The 14,415-nt window shown below is 43.2% G+C and overlaps 1 long non-coding RNA gene across 1 annotated transcript; it reads right to left on the reverse strand.

The window, feature by feature from the left end:
* Nucleotides 1-1,741: 1,741 nt before the first annotated feature.
* Nucleotides 1,742-4,753, reverse strand: LOC127326982 (uncharacterized). The gene is made up of 4 exons (XR_007868297.2): nt 4,386-4,753; nt 4,062-4,297; nt 3,853-3,965; nt 1,742-3,369 (listed from the first exon to the last, which is right to left on the reverse strand). It is a non-coding gene; the product is annotated as an uncharacterized lncRNA (long non-coding RNA).
* Nucleotides 4,754-14,415: the final 9,662 nt, after the last annotated feature.

Genomic DNA, 14,415 nt, shown 5'->3' on the forward strand with positions numbered 1-14,415 from the left:
GGGCGAGTAGGAACTAATTAAGCTTGGGGATGCTGATACGTCTCCAACGTATCCATAATTTCTGATGTTCCATGCTTGTTTTATGACATTACCTACATGTTTTGCTCGCACTTCATAATGATTTCATGCATTTTCCGGAACTAACCTATTAACAAGATGCCGAAGTGCCAGTTCCTGTTTTCTGCTGTTTTTGGTTCCAGAAAGGCTGTTCGGGCAATATTCTCGGAATTCGACGAAACGAAGACCAAACATCATAATTCACCGAGACGGACCAGGACACCGAAGGGGAGACGGAGAGGAGGCCCAGGGCCCCCACACCACAGGGCCGCGCGGGCAGGCCCCTGGCCGCGCCGGCCTATGGGGAGGGCGCCCTGGTGCCCCTCCTACGCCGCCTCTTCGCCTATAAGACCCCTTTCGACCTAAAAACACGATACAAATTGACGAAACTCCAGAAAGACTCCAGGGGCGCCGCCGCCATCGCGAAATTCCAATTCGGGGGACAGAATCTCTGTTCCGGCACCCTGCCGGGACGGGGAAGTGCCCCCGGAAGCCATCTCCATCGACGCCACCGCCTCCATCATGCTCCCTGAGTAGTTCCCCCATGGACTACGGGTTCTAGCAGTAGCGAGTTGGTACTCTCTATCCTATGTACTTCAATACAATGATCTCATGAGCTACCTTACATGATTGAGATCCAACTGATGTAATCGGTGTTGTGTTTGTTGGGATCCGATGGATGATACATTATGATTAGTCTATCTATAAAGTTTGTGAAGTTATTGTTGCTGCAATCTTGTTATGCTTAATTCTTGTCACTAGGGCCCGAGTGGCATGATCTTAGATTTAAGCTCTATAATTATTGCTTAGATTGTATCTACAAGTTGTTTGCACATATTGCTGTCTGGAACCCGAGGCCCCAAAGTGACAGAAATTGGGACAACCGGAGGGGAAGGCTGTGATATGAGGATCACATGTTTTCACCAAGTTTTAATGCTTTGCTCCGGTGCTCTATTAAAAGGTGTACCTTAATAGCCAGTAGATTCCCTTGAGGCCCGGCTGCCACCGGCTGGTAGGACAAAAGATGTTCTGCAAGTTTCTCATTGCTAGCACGTACGACTATATATGGAAAACATGCCTACATGATTAATAATCTTGATGTTCTATCTTAATGCTATTTCAATCCTATCAATTGCCCAACTGTAATTTGTTCACCCAACACTTGTCACTTGTTATTGGAGAGTTACCACTAGTGTAGATCGCTGGGAACCCCGGTCCATCTCTCATCATCATATACTCGTTTCTATATGTCATTGGAAGTAGTATCAACTATTTTCTGGTGCCATCGCCTCTGTGTTATTGCTACCGCTACTGTGTTACTGTTACTATTGCTCTCATATTACTGCTGCTTTCACATCACCCCTATTACTAGTGCTTTTCCAGGTGCAGCTGAATTGACAACTCAGTTGTTAAGGCTTATAAGTATTCTTTCCCTCCCCTTGTGTCGAATCAATAAATTTGGGTTTTACTTCCCTCGAAGACTGTTGCGATCCCCTATACTTGTGGGTCATCGTGGGGTACCGGCAACCTGAGCTCTGATACCAACTTGTGACGCCCCGGAACCGGTACCATGAGGATTCCAGCGAACCCGCCGAAATCCGCACGGTATCGATTCAGAGACGCCCTCCGACACGACGTGTGCGACGAATCACACACGTGATGCCAGAGGAATTAACACGAGCGGTAACATTACAACAGGATTACAATAGAGCCCACAAGAAACATATATTACAACAACGACTCCAACGAGTCAAGATACTAATATACAATACAAAGATCCAACTCATACAGAAGATCGAATACGTCCGAGTACGGACAAGATACAAATTGGACTAAAGTCCTGAAGATAACCAGTGGCGTCCATAACCCTACCCAGGCCAAACCGGAAGGTAACCTTGCTAACATCGTCATCTTGTACCTGTCAAAGTCGGGCCATCGGTTGCCGACAAGAGGGAGGAAGCAAAAGAGAAAGGGAAAAGGCGAGAGTAAGTAGCAAGGAACAAACTCCGGCACGTACTTAGCGAGACTAGAAATGGCTATGCTCGCCGGGCGAGTATATATATATATATATATATATATATATATATATATATATATATATATCGCCGGGGGCTATATGGTAGGTTTAGCGGCATCAAAACTATAACCAATGGAGACACACTACAACATCCGTCTAATCAGAGAAGATAAGAGAGCGCATAAGGTAACAGATATAATACTACACAAACATAACCCAGCCAATTACACATATCCCCTTCAACAATTGCGAAGAGGCAATGTAAAAGGCACTCAACGGTGGACAAGTTTTATTAGGTATCGGTTGTAGTAATGCTATATTACTACGCAAGTTATTATCAGATTATTAGCAACAAGATAACGGTGTAAGTTGTTCTATGATCAAGCCATACAATTCCAAGTCGTCCATAACCGCGGACACGGCTTATCGATAAGATGTACACCCTGCAGGGGTTGCCCAAATGTAACCATACGCATGCTCGAACCCACTTACTACAGGTGGAGTCTCACATCAAGACCGTTCCCAATGCAAGACAAAGTTTAATGGGAGCCACCCAACTAAGCTACCCGTGACGAAGTTCGGCCGTACTCCGATACGGACCCAGAGGTTTGCGACATAGTCCAGGCGGGCACTAACGACCAGGCACATGATAAGTCTATCCGCAATATGAGTACAGTACAGAAATAAACACCCGAAGGCAACAGGAAATAAATCGTGCATCGTGCATATGGGCAAATAAAACCAAGGTTGTGGCTCCCAATAAACAGACTCGAGGAAAGGTAGTGGGTGATGGGGGTCCCACTCCCCCACGTATGGGTAGAGCGCTCAATCTCGGAACAGATAACAAGAACTCGGGTCCTAGGGGACATTAGCAAGTCAAAGTTCCGATGCTTTCGCAAAGGGGCTCACAGATGCCTCTGCTTACAATTTTAGTTGTTAACAAATAAGTAAAGCATGTGTATCTCCAACAACTGATATAGCATGTGATAACCTCCCAACAACCCAACATATCCCGATAACAGATCGAGATAAACAACAGAGACTAAACACGCCTACGACTCGCAAGGCTCAAACATCAAGCAACGGCTATGGGTAAGGAATGATACATATAGGATTATTATGGTAAACAAGTGGAATAGGACACGTGACTCGATAAAGAATCGCAACATAAGGATAGTAGTGCGAGGGAGAGTGTATAATAGGTGAAGAGAGAGGGATCGCCTGTGAAAAGCAGCAGAAGAACTTGTCGTATCTCATATCACCACTTCGCGATCCTATCCGAGAAGAAGCAAATACTGGAACAAACAACGGATGCAATCTTACTACTACGGAAGAAGAACCGGCATGATCAAGATGATATGCATGACATGGCAAACATGATGCGACAATGCAAATTATCCATATTAATCGGAGTCGGAACCCCGGACAAATAAATTAAAGTTGGAGTTGTATTTTCTAACGTCAAAGTTAAGGGTTGATTAACATGGCATAACATGGTAAGGGTGCGCTACTTCAATATTAATCGGAGCGGGGAAATCCTAGTTGGAAATCCAAAATACTCCGCATATATGTTAGGTGGTATGCACGAACTATCACGTCATGACATGATGCAAGATGCAAACGGGCATATGGATGGCATATTCATGTTCAGCACATTTTTCTGATCAATTTTCATATACAACACTTTTGATTTCGAGTTATCATTTAAAAGATATGAATTTTGCAAGATTGAACAATTTATGCAAAAACAAAATAGGAAAGGGCGAGCCGGGCCGGACCTGCACTGTCCAGGGCCCGATGTGGCCTGCTGGTGGCGATGGTTAGCTTCGGGCCGTGCGGGGCAACGGGCTGCCGGGAAGATCTGGGCTGAGGCCCATTGCTGGTTTCGGATCTGATGCAAAGAATCAGGGAACAAAAATATAGGCTTAATTAGCCAGAATCAAGATTTGAACCCAAGATCTCTTTGTTTAAGAAGCAAGGAGCTAACCACTGTGTTACTGGTTCGATTATGTCAAGAGAAGGGAGCGGGGCAACTTGAACAACAGTGGCGAGGACGAACTTGTGCAGCCATGACGGAGATGAGATCTGGTCATGCACTGATCTAGCGACTCAGGGCGAACCGGGGCCTGCGAGATGGCGCGTTCGCTGCAGGGGATCAAGGTGAGTCTGTTGGTGGTGGTCTGGGCGCCGGGGAACCACCGGAGGATGGCCGGCGACGAGCACCTGCGAGGAGCTATGCGGGTCAACGTCGGCAAGACGGAAGAAAGGGAGAGGGAGGCCGTGGAGGGGCTCAGGAGGACGGGGCACTCACCAGAAAGGTCAAGGGAGGTTCAGCCAGGCAAGGGGAGACTTGGGGTGGCCGGAATCGAGGGAGAAGGGTGGCGAATGGCGCGGGGAATTGGCGACGTTGTGCTCAACTCGGGAAGCTCTGGCTTGATTCCTTGCACCACGGCATAGACGGCGACGAGGCGGTTGTAGCGGTGCCCTCAGAACGGCTGGGGATGCTCTGGAGCGGCGGCGCCATGGCGAGGAGGTGGTGCTGTGGGGTTGTTCTCCTTAGTTTGCTCACAGAGAAGAGAGAAAAGAATGGGTGGAGGAAGGTAGGTGGCGGCAGGTGGGAGAGGGGCTAGGGTTTGCTGTGCTGGTGTGGGGATTAAAAGGGGGGAGGGGGTTGTTGGAGGAGGGTGCTCGGTGGTGGAGGAGAGGACCACAGGTGCTCACGCCATATGCGTGCTCTCTCCAGAGAAAGAGGACAACGACAAAAAGAGGAGATGAGCGAAGGGGTACTGGCTGCCTGGGAGGTGGGCTGGAAAGGTGATGGGCCAAGGAGAAGAAGGGAGGCCCGGGAAGGAATTTAGGGTTTTTGTTAAATGAATAGGTAGAAAGACGGTTTATTAATAAAACCATATGAGAGGGGAAAACTAAATAGTTTTTATTTAAAATAATTTTATTTTGTTAAATCATGTGGATGATATGATGCATGTTGCATGATGATGCACAAAACAAAAAGAACAAAGCAAATCTATTAGGGGTACTACCCGGGGCCGTTACACAGCCGGTGGCAACCGGGCCTCAAGGGAATCTACTGGCTATTAAGGTACTCCTTTTAATAGAGCACCGGAGCAAAGCATTAACAGTTGGTGAAAACATGTGATCCTCATATCACAACCTTCCCCTCCGGTTGTCCCAATTTCTGTCACTATGGGGCCTCGGGTTCCGGACAGCAATATGTGCAAACAACTTGTAGATACAATCTAAGCAATAATTATAGAGCTTAAATCTAAGATCATGCCACTCGGGCCCTAGTGACAAGCATTAAGCATAACAAGATTGCAGTAATAATAAATTCACAAACTTTATAGATAGACTAATCATAATGTATCATCCATCGGATCCCAACAAACACAACACCGATTACATCAGATGGATCTCAATCATGTAAGGCAGCTCATAAGATCATTGTATTGAAGTACATGGGAGAGAGAGTACCAACTAGCTACTGCTAGAACCCGTAGTCCATGGGGGAACTCCTCACGGAGCATGATGGAGGCGGTGGCGTTGATGGAGATGGCTTCCGGGGGCACTTCCCCGTCCTGGCGGCGTGCCGGAACAGAGATTCTGTCCCCCGATTTGGAGTTTCGCGATGGCGGCGGTGCCCCTGGAGTCTTTCTGGAGTTTCGTCAATCTGTATCGCGTTTTTAGGTCGAAAGGGCTCTTATAGGCGAAGAGGCGGCGCAGGGAGGTGCCTGGGGCCTCCTCACCATAGGCTGGCGCGGCCAGGCCTGGGGCCGCTCCGCCTTATGGTGTGGTGGCCCTCTGGCCCGCCTCGGACTCTCCTTCAGTGTTCTAGGGTCTCCCGAGAAAAATAAGATACTGGGTCTTTGTTTCGTCGAATTCCGAGAATATTGCCCGAACAACCTTTCTGGAACCAAAAACAGCAGAAAACAGGAACTGGCACTTCGGCATCTTCTTAATAGGTTAGTTCCGGAAAACGCATAAAAACATTATAAAGTGCGAGCAAAACATGTAGGTATTGTCATAAAACAAGCATGGAACATCAGAAATTATAGATACGTTGGAGATGTATCAGCACCCCCAAGCTTAGTTCCTAATCGCCCTCGAGTAGGTAAACGATAAAAAGAATAATTTCTGTAGTGACATGCTACTTACATAACCTTGATCATACTATTTTTAAGAATATGAGATGAATGCAGTTACTCAAGGCAATGATCTATAGTTGCTAACAAATAGATAACATATAGCAAAACTTTTCATGAATAGTACTTTCAAGACAAGCATCAAAAGTCTTGCATAAGAGTTAACTCATAAAGCAATAAATTCAAAGTAAAGGCATCGAAGCAACACAAAGGAAGATTAAGTTTCAGCAGTCGCTTTCAACTTTCAACATACATATCTCATGGATAATTGTCAACACAAAGTAATATGATGAATGCAAATAAGCAAGTACGTAAGAATCAATGCACAGTTGACACAAGTGTTTGCTTCTAAGATGGAAGGAAGTAGGTAAACTGACTCAACATAAAGTAAAAGAAAGGCCCTTCGCAGAGGGAAGCAGGGATTAAATCATGTGCTAGAGCTTTTTAAGTTTTGAAATCATATAGAGAGCATAAAAGTAAAGTTTTGAGAGGTGTTTGTTGTTTCCAACGAATGGTAGTGGGCACTCTAACCCACTTGCCAGACAGACCTTCAAAGAGCGGCTCCCATGATGTAGTTTATTTTTATTTTTGGGTGACACTCCTTCCAACCTTTGCTTTCACAAGCCATGGCTAACCGAATCCTCGGGTGCCTTCCAACAATCACATACCATGAAGGAGTGTCTATTTATTTTAGTTTTATTTAGATGACACTCATCCCCACCTTTGCTTTCTCAAGCCATGGCTAACCGAATCCTCGGGTGCCTTCCAACATTTCACATACCATGGAGGAGTGTCTATTTGTGATTAAATTGGGGCTGGGAACCCCGTTGCCAGCTCTTTTTGCAAAATTATTGGATAAGCGGATGAAGCCATGATGACCCACAAGTATAGGGGATCGCAACAGTCTTCGAGGGAAGTAAAACCCAATTTATTGATTCGACACAAGGGGAGACAAAGAATACTTGAAAGCCTTAACAGCGGAGTTGTCAATTCAGCTGCACCTGGAAACAGACTTGCTCGCAAGAGTTTATCAGTAGTAACAGTTTTATAGCGATGTAGCGTGAGTGAAATAACAGCAGTAGAGTAACAAAGACAGCAGTAGTGATTTTAGTAAACAGCAGTATTAAAATACTGTAGGCACGGGGACGGATGAACGGGCGTTCCATGGATGAGAGAAACTCATGTAACAATCATAGCAGGGCATTTGCAGATAATAATAAAACGGTGTCCAAGTACAAAGCAATCGATAGGCATGTGTTCCAATTATAGTCGTACGTGCTCGCAATGAGAAACTTGCACAACATCTTTTGTCCTACCAGCCGGTGGCAGCCGGGCCTCATGGGAAACTAGTGGATATTAAGGTACTCCTTTTAATAGAGTACCGGAGCAAAGCATTAACACTCCGTGAACACATGTGATCCTCACATCGCTACCATTCCCTCCGGTTGTCCCGATTTCTGTCACTTCGGGGCCATCGGTTCCGGACAGCGACATGTGTATACAACTTGCAGGTAAGATCAATAAACAATGAATATCATGATGAAACAATAACATGTTCAGATCTGAGATCATGGCACTCGGGCCCTAGTGACAAGCATTAAGCATAACAAGTTGCAACAATATCATCAAAGTACCAATTACGGACACTAGGTACTATGCCCTAACAATCTTATGCTATTACATGACCAATCTCATCCAATCCCTACCATCCCCTTCGGCCTACAGCGGGGGAATTACTCACACATGGATGGGGGAAACATGGCTGGTTGATGTAGAGGCGTTGGCGGTGATGATGGTGATGATCTCCTCCAATTCCCCGTCCCGGCGGAGTGCCAGAACGGAGACTTCTGGCTCCCGCGACGGAGTTTCGCGATGTGGCGGCGTTCTGGAGGGTTTCTGGCGACTTCGACTTTCCTCCGTGCGTTTTTAGGTCGAGGCCGATAAGTAGTCCGAAGGAGGGCGTCGGAGGCCGGCCGAGGGGGCCACACCATAGGGCCGCGCGGGCCCCCCCTAGGCCGCGCCGCCTTATGGTGTGGGGCCCTCGGGCCTCCACCTTAATTGTCCTTCTGGCTCCGTCAGTATTCTGGGAAAATAGGGCCTTCCGCATAAATTCCGAGGATTTTCCCGAAAGTTGGATTTCTGCACAAAAACGAGACACCAGAACAGTTCTGCTGAAAACAGCGTTAGTCCGTGTTAGTTGTATCCAAAATACACAAATTAGAGGCAAAACAATAGCAAAAGTGTTCGGGAAAGTAGATACGTTTTGGACGTATCAACTCCCCCCAAGCTTAGCTTATTGCTTGTCCTCAAGCAATTCAGTTAACAACTGAGCGATAAAAGAACTTTCACAAACACATTTGCTCATATGATGTATATATTCTCATGCTATGGCTAATACTTAAGTAGTTCATTGTGAGATACATGCAAATAAGATCATCTAACAGCTTTGTCAATCATGAAGAGATACCAACAATTAATAATAAGCATCATGAATCATGTATGTAAGCAGGATTGCAATGTTCATAAGAGAGTATGATAAAGTGGTATCTCGCTTGCCCGTATTTGATCGGCAAAACATAAATGCCCAGGCACCTCTGGAGTTCATAGAAAAACTAGAAGTAGTGATTGTCAAAGATAAAAGCATCAAAGTTATACCACAATCAATCATATTTTGAGACAAGCATATTATACTAAGAATGACAGTTGTGCTCTCAAGATAGTGCTCAAAGAAATAATGGAGACACAACATAGAAGTAAAAGATTGACCCTTCGCAGAGGGAAGCAGGGATTAACATGCGCTAGAGCTTTTCATTTTTGAAATCAGGAGTAAAATCATTTTGAGAGGTGTTTGTTGTTGTCAACGAATGGTAATGGGTACACTAACTACCTCGCCAACCGGATTTTCAAGAGCGGCTCCCATGAATTATTTGCATATTTATGTGGCACTCCTTCCAACCTTTCTTACACAAACCATGGCTAACCGAATCCTCGGGTGCCTGCCAACAATCACATACCATGAAGGAGTGCCTTTTTATTTTAGTTTTATTATGATGATGACACTCCCCCCAACCTTTGCTTACACAAGCCATGGCTAACCGAATTCTTCGGGTGCCGTCCATCAATCACAAACCATGGAGGAGTGTCTATTTAAGTTAATTAATTCGGGACTGGGAATCCCATTGCCAGTTCTTTTTGCAAAATTATTGGATAAGCGGATGTGCCACTAGTCCATATGAGAGTCCGTCAAATGTAAATGACAAGGTTGAAAGCTAAACACCACATACTTCCTCATGAGCTATGAAACATAAACACAAATTGAGAAGCATTTTGAAAGTTTTAAAGGTAACGCATGAGAATTTACTTGGAATGGTTTGAAATGCCATGCATAGGTATTTATGGTGGACACTTTGGAACAACTTGGTTTTCAGGTGTTTTGGAAGCACGAGCAGCGTTCCCGCTCAGTACAAGTGAAGGCTAGCAAAAGACTAGGGAGCGACAAATCAAGAGAGCAGTAACTGTCATAATCACGCTTGCGGCAAAATAAATTAACGGAGGCATAAAAGTGATACAAGAACTCTGAAGCAATATAGATCATCGAGGCTTAATTGACTTTTTGTTCAGTCATATGCATGCGTGAGCATGTGCCGAGTCGATATAAATGAATTATTCAGAGGAGGATACCACAATGCCATACCTACTTATGAATAAAACAATGCAAGCAAACATCCATGACATGCTACTCATATTAATAAATTGGAGCTAAACATGAGAGATCATGAACTACTAGACTTTCTCAAATAACATATACCTCACATGAACCAACTAAGCATGCTCACATGGATGAGTATATGTACAAAAATGAAAACAAATAGAGTTCATACCAGCCTCTCACCACAATCAGATTGTCGTAGATCGTCATTATTGCCTTTTCACTTGTATAGCTTGGATAATATGAAACGAAAACCACGCTCCAGCCACCGAAGACCATTGAACTCAAGATGAACTTTACAAACCAAAGAAGAACAGCAAATATTTTTGGTGTTTTCGAATTAGAAACAAGAACAAAAGGAAACCAGCAAACAAAGCAAAATCTTTTTGGGTTTTCTTGTAGCAAACTAGCAATAGCAAATAAAGCGAAACAAATGCAAGAAACCAAAGCAAACAAATTATGAAGAGAAACAACAGAAATATTTTTGGTCTTTTTGTGTTTTGGAAAGGAAACAAAGCAAAAACAAGAAATAGCAAACTAGAAGAAACACAGAAAAGCGAGATGGCAGAAATCTGCCAAAACCTGACAGCAGTACAGAAATCGATTTTTACAAAAATCTTAAGTTGCTCAGCTTGAAAAGTGCTCAACTAATGAAAGTTAGATAACAACCTGGGGAACCTGCAAAAAAATTGGCAGTTCAAAATAACGTTCTGGCTGTGCGCACGAATTTTTCTAGTAACAGTCCAGAATCTGTTTTCAGGCAGCACTTCCCCAAATATCATCTCCCTCTCATTAGAAAACCACTCAAAGAGACTAAACAAGTATGTACAAGTATCCAGCAACCATAATATGCAAAGAATGAGTGATGCCGGTATACCTCCCCCCAAGCTTAGGCTTTTGGCCTAAGTGGAGTTCAACCACAACGAGGGTCGCTGTTCCTCGCCGGTGGATAATTCATGGCGTAGTCATAGTAAAATTCATGTGCAGAAGAAAAGCGTGGAGGCTCCACATGTCCAACATGTTGATGTGAGGAACTTGCTGCATCGGATGATGAGTCGAGGTGCTCCTTGACCTCCGTGTCGTCTCTTGCATGATGGCCTCCTCCCTCTATGTGTGCATCCAGTGCACCTTCTGTGACCGACCAATCTTCCCTGGAATCAAGGTTAGACAGAACAGGCGCAGGCAATCTTACTAGTTTCTCAGTTTTCTTAGTTATTCTCCAGACTTTCTTATAAAATGTCATCTTGTAAAACAGGTTACCCAAGTTGGAGGAATCAGAAACAAATTCATGTTTAATCATAGAGGCTATGTCAAGTTTTTCTATGGAGAATGGAATATCAAAGTGATGAGGTTCTACATTATGAAAAGCTAGTAAACGAGAGGCGATGAGACCTCCACAAATTCCACCTTTCTCACGGTTAGTAGCAAGTCTATAGGCTATCAATGCCCCCAAATTATAAGTCCTACTACCTTGCAGTGCCGCAGCTAGAAAAGCTAAATCCAGGATAGATAGTTTACCGCCAATCTTTTTAGCAAGAACACATTTAGTAATGAAATAGGCAAAGTAGCGGATAGCCGGGAGCTGAATGCTAGTGATTTTACCACTATCCTCTGAGAAACTCCTTCCACAGCAAATCATCTTGAAGAGGCTTAAGAGTTCTTGCGGCGATCCCCTTATCTTCTCGCATGACCCCCATTGCGGTACTCTAATTGCTGCACAAAAATCACTGAACGGCAAGTTGACAGCTTTATTGTAAATTTTATACTGAACCGTGGGGTTAGATCGCGACCAATTGAACTTAAAGTCCTGCACAAAAGGCATAGTTAATTTTGCATATTGTCTTGGCTCTCCTTCAACAAAATCACTCAGCCCTGCTCGAGAAATTAGACTCCGAACATCTTCCAATATTCCCGCGCTTCTCATGAAATCCGCGCACGGGTAGTAAGAGGGGTATACTCCCTCTTCACGATTCACTCTCATAACTTGTTGGACCTCCAATTCTTGTTGGTTAAGTTGATATCTACTCCACTCCATTTTCTGAAATTTTCAACAAACAATATAAAATTTGATTTGGTGACATATAATCAAGGGGAACTACTATAGGAACTTGCTAGAGTACTAATCATGCATCAAAACTAGTTTATACAACTTAGAACAAGCATGCAAGCTCACTAAACATGTTACCTACAGCAGCAAAATATTCAAGATATACTCAACCAAACAAAATTCTACTTGGATAGGTGGAGGAGTCACATACCGGAGAGCAAATATGCCAAATTTCAGACAGAAATCTGGGCTGAGCAAAGAGATCGAAAAATCCTGAGCTCTTGAGCAAAAACGCGAGTGAGAGAAAGCTGGTTCGAGTTTTTTCGGGAGAGAGAAGATGCTGGGAGAAAGAGATGAGATAGTGGGGCAAGGAGGGGCCCACACCACAGGGTGGCGCACCCCCCTCCTTGGCCGCGCCGGCCTGTGGTGTGGCACCCTGTGGTGCCCCACAGGTCATCCTCTGGTGCTCCCAGGTGCCTCGTCGAAAAATAGGACCAACGGTATAATTTTTGTGAATTTTTGAAAACTTTGAAAAATACACATTTCTGGGTATTAAGTTTATTATTACTGGCCAGGAAAATTTTGAAAACTCCAATTAACTAAGGAACTTTGCAAATTAAAAATGCTACAGCAAATAAGACAAATGGAGGAAGAAAGAGATGTTGTTTACCTCCTCTATGCATATAAAAAGTATTTGTTAACAAGGTTGATCAGGTCTTGCCACCAAATAAATTTTACATAGCATAAGAAGAAATAAACCTTAAATCAATCATGTTACCTTGAATTGTATTGATATGGATCCAATCACGAGAGTTTGATATTCTTCCTTAGGCTCATATATAGGACAATCAATAGTCCCCACTTTGATAGTTCTCACATTAGAAATAGTATTAACTCCACACGCTTTCTCAATCCTCTTGGGAAAATAAACGGTATGCTCCCTATCATCAACATTGAAAGTAACCTTTCCTTTATTGCAATCAATAACAGCCCCTGCGGTGTTAAGAAAAGGTCTCCCAAGAATAATAGACATATTATCATCTTCAGGCATTTCCAACACAACAAAATCAGTTAATATCAAGCAGTTAGTAGTAACTTGAACAGGAACATCCTCACATATACCAACAGGAATAGCAGTAGATTTATCAGCCATTTGCAAAGATATATCAGTAGGTATCAACTTATCTAAGTAAAGTCTCTTATAAAGAGAAAAAGGCATAACACTAACACCAGCTCCCAAGTCACATAGAGCAGTTTTAACATAATTATTCTTAATAGAACAAGGAATAGTAGGTATACCTGGGTCGCCCAACTTCTTTGGAACTTTGCCATTGAAAGAGTAATTAGCAAGCATAGTGGAAATTTCCTCATTAGGAATTTTCCTTTTGTTAGTAACAATATCTTTCATATACTTTGAATAAGGAGGCAATTTAATAGCATCAGTCAAAGGGATTTGCAAGAATAAAGGTTTCATCCAATCACAAAATTTATTATAGTGTTCTGCTTCCTTTGATTTCAGTTTCTTAGCAGGAAAAGGCATTTGCTTTTGAACCCAAGGTTCTCTTTCATTACCATGTTTCTCAGCAATAAAATCTTCTTTAGTGTACTTTTTATTTTTAGCATGCTTTTCAGGTTCTTCTTCAACCTCTTCTTTATCAGAAGCATCATTCTTATCATTATCTTTATCATGTTCATTACCACTTTCAGTTTCAGCATCAGAAATAGAAATACTATTAGGATCATTAACAGGTTCAGAGGATTCTACAACATTTTTATGTTTCTTCTTCTTTTTCTTCTTAGAAGGAGCACTAGGTTCAATGCGTTGAGAATCTTGTTCAATTCTTTTGGGATGCCCTTCAGGATATAAAGGATCCTGGGTAGAGACACCACCTCTAGTTGTTACTTCATAAGCATGTTTCTCTTTAGAATTATTCCCTAACAAGTCATTTTGCACTTTAGTGAGTTGATCTATTTGAGTTTGAACCATATGAAAATGTTTAACAAGCATCTTAACATCATTGGAGGTTCTTTCTACAATATCATGCAATTCACTAATAGCTCGAGAATTTTCCATTAAATGATTCTCTACTCTCATATTAAAATTTTCTTGCTTAACAATATAATTATCAAACTCATCTAAGCATTGTGCAGGAGGTTTCGAATACGGAATATCTTCCCTAGTAAAGCGTTGAAGGGAGTTTACCTCAATCATGGATGAAGGGGGAATTATCTCACATATATCTTCTATGGGAGGAAGAGTCTTCACATCTTCAGATTTAATACCTTTCTCCTTGAGAGACTTCTTGGCTTCCCTCATATCTTCATCATTTAATTTAATTAAACCCCTCTTCTTTAATATTGGCGTTGGAGTTGGTTCAGGCGTAGTCCAATCATCATGATTCCGGCCTATTTTAGCCAATAATTCTTC

Source organism: Lolium perenne, chromosome 3 (genome assembly GCF_019359855.2).
Source record: "Lolium perenne isolate Kyuss_39 chromosome 3, Kyuss_2.0, whole genome shotgun sequence".
Lineage (NCBI taxonomy): Eukaryota > Viridiplantae > Streptophyta > Magnoliopsida > Poales > Poaceae > Lolium > Lolium perenne.